This window comes from Austrofundulus limnaeus, unplaced genomic scaffold, assembly GCF_001266775.1.
Source record: "Austrofundulus limnaeus strain Quisiro unplaced genomic scaffold, Austrofundulus_limnaeus-1.0 Scaffold335, whole genome shotgun sequence".
Taxonomy (NCBI): domain Eukaryota; kingdom Metazoa; phylum Chordata; class Actinopteri; order Cyprinodontiformes; family Rivulidae; genus Austrofundulus; species Austrofundulus limnaeus.
The window spans coordinates 601885-609332 of record NW_013952737.1 but is presented as its reverse complement, the minus strand read 5'-3'; the positions used below and the strand labels follow the sequence as shown (position 1 = coordinate 609332).

The following is a 7448-nucleotide window of genomic DNA, read 5'->3' as shown; positions in this document are numbered from 1 at the left end:
GGGGGGGGCACTGATTGGTTGACCTGATGGATAGCCCCTCATCAGAGCTAAACAACAATGGAATGCTGAAGCTCCTGTGTTTAGCAGTTTTTGAGCTATAACCATTTTTGCATATCCAGACACCCCTTTTTCAGATAAATTGGGGGTCCGGAGTGTGGGGGGGGACGACTGATTGGAGGGTCTGATGGATAGAGCTTCATCAGAGCTAAACAACAAAAGAAATCTGAAGCTTTTATGTTGAACGTTTCTGAGTTATAAGCATTTTTGCATGTGCAGACACCCTCTCTTTGGATGGAGCCCCCTCCTCAAATATGAGGTCTATCCTAAAACCGTTGGCTGTTGCAGTGTAGGTCAGACTCATCTACAGCCCTGCCAAATTTCATGTTGATCGGTGCAGCCGTTTTTGTGCTACAGTTGACCAAAAATCACTGAAAAAAAATTAAATAAATAAATAAACAGTATGAAAACAATATGACTCCCGCTTACGCTTCGCGTGGGTAAAAATTAGTATCGATGCTTGGACTGATATGCCCACCCCCTGACCCACCCTTACTTATATTTAAAACTGAAATATTTCTGAAGTAACTGTGTAATAATCTAAGTTAAGTAAACACACCTACAGTTTAATGTATCAACTGTCTGATAAGCGTAAACAGAACCAATATCTAAAGAATAGTTAAATGGTCCCTATGGTAACCACACCTGTCTGTTACTCCCTGACTCAAACCATGAGAGGCAAATAAAAACACACCAAACCATCACTGTGTGAAATCTATGTCAGAGCTTGTGATCTCTGATGAGCACACCGCAGCCTTTTTATGTTTTTGCAGTGTTTTATGCTCACAGACAAGGCTTTAGCAGTTTCCCTGTCAATTTGTTTGCAAATGTGATCAATAATATAAAGAGTGAAATATGTTAAACACATCAGTTCAGTAATCCAACTTCCTGCCTTAAAGTAGGATCTTTGTCTCAAACTCACTCTGGACAGGTCGCAAGTCCATCACAAGGTTAGTTTAAACAGTTATATATAAATAATTTGTGTGTTTGTCTAATATTGGCAAGTATTGGTTATTGACCATAACAGCAATATTAATATTGGATATCGGTATCGGCTGAAATTTTCATTTCGGTGCATCCCTATCTCAAAGTGGCCCACAGGCCGGCAGTTGTAGCAACACATTTTCTTTTTTAGCCAAGGAGCAGATCTCTTGATTGCAAAGGTTGCAGACTGCAGAAAAGAAATAGTTTGAGTAAGAAGAGTTTGCAAAATATTTGAAAAATTAAGACGATTCAAAAGTCAGTGTGACATCAACACATGTAAGTTAACTGTTGACTGTGGAAACAGTTGTTTAAAAAACATTTAAAAAATCAAAAAGTCAGTTCAAACATGGAAAGTCCAGTTTAAACTTTGAATACAAAGTCTGAGCTGGGCTTTCTTGTCTTTTGCTAAAATCTTGGTGAGCTTCATTATTTCTTTTAGTTTTTACCAAGTTTTGTACATGCAGCATACAGCTGCTAAAAGTTACACCACCCTTTGACCAAATGAGCTGAATGTTTAGGTGTATAGTTTTGATGTAGTTTTAAAAGCTGCACAACAAAATACAGGACAAAATAATAGCAGCATAGTGCTTCAATCCATTAGCATCCTTAATCCAAACAAGGGAATAGCGTGAGGTCTGAAGTACTACATGCTGTGGTTGTTCTGAACACACCTTGATGTGGTAGTAGTGACTATAGAAAGGATTTTATCACACAAGTACAGGTGGTTCAGACGTCAGCAACAAATCTTATCAGCTGAAGTGTCAAAAAGGTTTTTCAGTTCTCCATCAGCTCAGTTGTGCATTGAGTGAGGTTGTTGTGTTGTACTGCTGAGGTGTCCCACAAGGATGTCCACAAATAACACAGTCACTGTTGCAACAAGACTTTGTTACATAATAAATGAGTCACTATCTGGTAATAATGCCAAGAAGTTCAGCTGCTTGAAAGCCACAAGATAAAGCTGTCCTTTATAAAGCTTTACTGATATGTGGGTGAAAAACCTGAACAATGTGAAGCTAACCTTTTTTGTTTGCTTACACTTTATTATAGTTTAATATATCCATATTTATTTTATTGCACTATAGTTTGGGGAAGTACTTTCCCTTCAACTCTACTAAAAATTTTGGTTCTTCAAAAACGCTTTGTTAGATTTGCAACTCGATCAGATTTTTTGTCCTTCTACCCCTCTGTTTAGAGCTCTCCAGATTCTTACAGTCTTTAACATAAACATTTTTCAAATTTGTTTTTATTTATAAGATTTATGAAAAACAAGAGAGTATACCAATGCACTTTATCCATTATTATGACCCCCCGCATGCGAAGCGTAAGTGGGAGTCATATTGTTTTCATACTTTTTTTTTCCAGTGATTTTTGGTCAACCGTAGCACAAAAACGGCTGCACCAATCAACATGAAATTTGGCAGGACTGTAGAAGAGTCTGACCTACACTGTGCCAGCCAACGGTTTTACGATAGACCTCATATTTGAGGAGGGGGCTCCTTTCAAAGAGGGGGTGTCTGGACATGCAAAAATGCTTATAACTCAGAAACTGTTCAACATAGGAGCTTCAGATTTCTTTTGTTCTTCAGCTGTGATGAAGCTCTATCCATCAGGCCCACCAATTAGTGCCCCACCCCCACCTCCCAAAAAAAGACCCCCACCCAAACCACTACAATTTTTGGATGAACCTAGCAGCATGACATTTATTAGGAATAAAGATTTCTTAGTTCTGGTGCATTTGTGCATGCGGGGGTCATTATGTTACCACTTTGCGGTATCTAGTTTTAAATTAAATTCACAATTTCATTCTTACTTCAGTCGTTAGAGATGCACGACATATTGGTACTGATATCAGTATTGGCCGATATTGGCAATTTTTTAGAATATCGGTATCGGTCCGATATGAATAACTGGGCTGATATCAACATCCGATATTGATTTCCCAAGTGAAAACACCCAAGTGTGTTTGTGCGTATTTGTATAATATAATTTGTGTGTTTGTGTAATATTGGTAAATATTGGTTATTGGCCATAACAGCAATAATTATATCGGATATCGATATCAGCTTAAATTTTCATATCGGTGCATCCCTATCAGTCGTCAAAGTTCAGCACTTCTTCTTCCTAAATGTCAGACCAGAAGAGGTCAGTTTTCTGTCCGATATAGGGGAGCAACACTTTGGAATGAATTTTCTCATTTAGCAAAAACACAGGCCTACTGTGAAACAGTTTAAAAGTTCTTTAAAACTGTACTGAACTAAAGTGTTGTGATTGTGACTTTTATTATTGTTTTATATTTTGTTGAAATTGTCATTTATATTTTTAGGTGGTAATTCTATTTACTGTTTATTTTTTATTGCACTCACATTTAATTATTTGTTTTATTTTTATTATTATTTTGATCATTTAATAAGTGATTTAAATAATTSATTTAATRATTTTAWTGTTGGTTYAATGTATTTTGTTTTTGGTGGAGGCTTTATATAAGCCTACAGGGCTTTTTGCCTCTCCCTGCACTGTCATTATCTTTTTTTTCTCTCTCTCTCTTTGAATTGACGTATTTTTATTGTGCGAATAAACTAAACTAAACTAAACTAAAAACCCTCACGACGGACCTGGAAACAGCTGAGTGTTCCAGTCCAGCTACTGAATATGTAAATCTCCAACCTGCGGGCCTTCAGGCTGTCGGAGCAGAATCGATCTGTGCAGCTGCCCATAAATGTTCTGTTACTCCAGGATATACAGCTCCATCTGTCTTTATTGTTCTCATACTGCTTGTGTTCACCACGCCACACTGCTGAGGTGAGTATAATCTGTGGTCAGAGCACAGGTACGGTACCAGGCAGTGATGGGTTCATTCTCCTTGTTTTTTCAGACAAACTGAAACCAGTCATCTCTGAACAGGTGAGACCCTGTTGATCTGTTAACACAGTAACTTCGGATTATTTGGAAGAAGTTATTTTGGTTCATTTGGTGAACAACAAAATGTGACGTGGCAGTTTGGTGGTGGTATTTGTAGGGCGGGCTAACATATATAATATATACTGTAGATATAAAATAAAACGCTGCAGATTGGATTCCAACAGAAACATCTCATTTGAAATAAAGAAAACCTGTTATGAATTTACATTGTCTTTTTCAGCACAAAGACAACTGTAAAACAAACCCTCACTAAAAACCAAGCTTACACAGAGCCTCTATCAGGTGTCCAATATTTAACCCCCTGCATTACAGCTTCCAACTAAAGTAAAAAGAGATTTGTTAGCTACACTAGCCGGTCCTTTTGCTGAAACTAGGTCACAGAAAAACTTTGTTTTGCCACTTTTCCTGTTGTTGGATTTGAATCACCTTTGGTCTATCCCCCTAACCTCCAGCAGGTGAGAAATAATCCACCTCATTTATGTTAATCGTGCTCACCTTCGTACCGACTCAGTCTATGCCAAACCTCACCCACATACATTCATGCTCGAGTCACGTTATTGTACGTCCACGCTCACTGGCTAAAGCCGGTGGTCTTGGGCTGACCCTGGGCTGAACCAGATCTTGCAAAGTGTTCGTTTCTTCGTGTAAGGAAATACATCTTCACAACGTTGTGTTTTATCAAGAAGAAACCCTTCTTCTTCTCCCCCTGAGCTGCTGTGTTCCACTTCTCTGACTGTTTTCCATGACAAAGGAAATGAGAAGCGATTATCTCTGAGGATAAGGAGGAAAAATAAAGATACTTTGAAAATTAAAAAAATTAAACTATGAATGTCACTTTACACTCCTAAGTTTGTTGTAAGGAAATGTTCAAATGATTTGGATCGTTCATGAACGTCACATGTCTAATTAACCTTAGTGAGCAGCAACCTGAGGGGGTGTGACAAGATGCCTGTCAATCATTCTGTTTCACAACTTACATTAAATGATTGGGGCTGTGAAAAGTTAGCCCTTTGGAAAGACCCTGAGATTTTCTCCAGACTCTTTGGCACCAGTTTCGTTATACAGTTCACAAAATGTGAAACTTTATTATCTCCGCCAAGGGAGGAGGTAATGTTTTCAGTCGTATATGTCTGTCTGTCTGTGATTCTGTCTGTCTGTGGACAAAATTACTCAAAAACTTGTGGACGGATTGTCATAGAATTGTTACCACAGGTGGGCATTGGCCAAAGGAACACACCATTAAATTTTGGTGATGTTCCGGATCACGATGAAGATACAGGAATTTTGCTTTTAATTTGAGCAAATCAGCCAGGCTACGCAAAGTGTTATTACGTCAGACGCATGTCTGTAGGAAACAGGAAGTACAAGTCGCAAACTCACTGGGGCTACACATCCCAGGAGGTCTACTATCAGGAAAGTTGTGATTATTATATTATCAACTAGTATTTATGATGTTACTGTTGTCTGGAGACGTAGACAAAGAAATGCGATTCTGTTCCCGTTAGGGAATAACAGAAGACACCGACAGCAGGAGGAGGGTCCTGCTACAGCCGAGCTGAAGCTGGACTGTCAGGAAGAGCTGATCAACCATGTGAGGTACCCCCTCCACATGAGAACTATTGTGTGATTGGTCAGAAGTTTGTGGGAGTGTTTGTTTCTGCTGAAAGTGCTCAGACGCTGTATTTCGCTTCAACCACTCGCTTCAAAAAATAAAATAAAATAAAATAAAATAAAATAAAATAAAATAAAGGCGACTCGCTTCCAGAGCCAACTGCACCAGGAAGCAGTTTATAAAAACAGTCAAATAATTCAAAACTCATAAAAGGGGATAAAATAGACGTTTTACATGGTGGAATCTGACTGATGAAAACTTTGGAGCTGAATCCAGGACCAGTTTGTGGATGAATAACTCGGGTGACGATTCTGACTTTTTTTTCACACTGGACTCCACCAGGAAGAAATCCCGTGCATACTGCCTGCTTAAAAGTTCACTACATCAGAACTTATTCTGCAAATGTGTTTCCATCTCAGCTTTTACGCATTAACTCTATTGCAGGATGGGGGAAATGGCCTCGGAGGAGGTTTGCACTCTCCCGAGTGCTTCTAGTTTTTGATGTTTTTATTAGGTATTTTAATATTTTTATTGTAAATGCCTTAGTCCTACTATCCCATTTATACCAGCTGTCCCTTAAACCAGTGATTTACAACCAGAGGTACATGTACCCCTTGGGGTACGCGAGCATATTACAGGGGTACATGGAAAAATTTCCCGGGTGTGTAAAAAAATAAATAAAAATAGGACTGAGATATGTAGGGCCCTATGATTTCGCAATGCAGAAAATGCAAACAGAATCACGTAATGGACACAAAATGGAATCCAGTATAAAACATGGAATCTCATGGAATTTGCTCATTTGGGGTATTTGGTGTATTTTGGATGCTGCTGCTTCCTGCACCTGCTGTTACCTGGTTTATTTATTTAATTACTTATTCACTTTCAAGGCAACATTTTTAACTTTATTTTATTTGAATTGAAAATAATAAAATGCCTGAGAATTAAACGTTCTAGGGGGTTAAATACATCATTTTCATTTAATAATCAGGTGTTGTACATTATAGTTTTGGAGAATCATCACTACATATGTCTGAGAGGGTACTAGTGATATGACTAAATAGCTCAGGGGGTACACAAGTCTAAAAAGTTTGGAAACCACTGCCTTAAACTATGTTACAAGTCCAGAAAGAGTAACTAAACTGTTTGAAATGTATTCAGACTAAATAATCCAAATGTACCATTTATATGGGCACAAAGTTACTTAATCCGATCATGAGGAGTGTTTACATGCAACGGACTCTGATTCAGAATAGAATGTACCAATAACTGATTAGTTTTGCTTCCCTGATGTACAGTACACACACACACACACACATCCTGCAGTCAGGTCAGTTTTCTACAACCAGAATCACTTCGCTGTTCAGATTCTACTGACTCTTTTAAGAAACATCTTAAGACATTTTTATTCAGACAGGCTTTTAGTTAAGTGCTTTTTACAGTGTTTTAATTGTTGTTTTTTATATTTGTGATCTGTTTTATTATTTTTAGTTATTTTTCTCTCTGTTAAGCACTTTGTGGTGTTTGTGTCTGTGAAAGGTGCAATATAAATAATAGGGATGTCCCGATACCACTTTTTCACTTCCGATACGATACCAATGTTACAACTTTGAGAATTGTCCGATACTGATATTGACCGATACCGTTATTGACCCGTTACCATAAAAGTACAAGTCACACTTTTACCTATCTTGTAATGTAAAATCTTAGAAAAGTCTTGATCAGGTCAAACAGTGAAAAAGAGTAGTCATGAGAAAAACTGACCCATTTATTTTTAACCAATGGATCACATACATTTTAAATTGAAGAACACTCTACAATTTAATAAAATAAATTATAATACCCTGAAAAATAAAACATAATAAAAACAAAATGT

At 37.7% G+C, this 7448-nt stretch overlaps 1 protein-coding gene across 1 annotated transcript in view; it reads right to left on the bottom strand.

The window, feature by feature from the left end:
• Positions 1–7448, bottom strand: part of gdap1l1 (ganglioside induced differentiation associated protein 1-like 1) — a gene marked incomplete in the record, with an annotated part of 49778 nt that overhangs the window by 20169 nt on the left and 22161 nt on the right.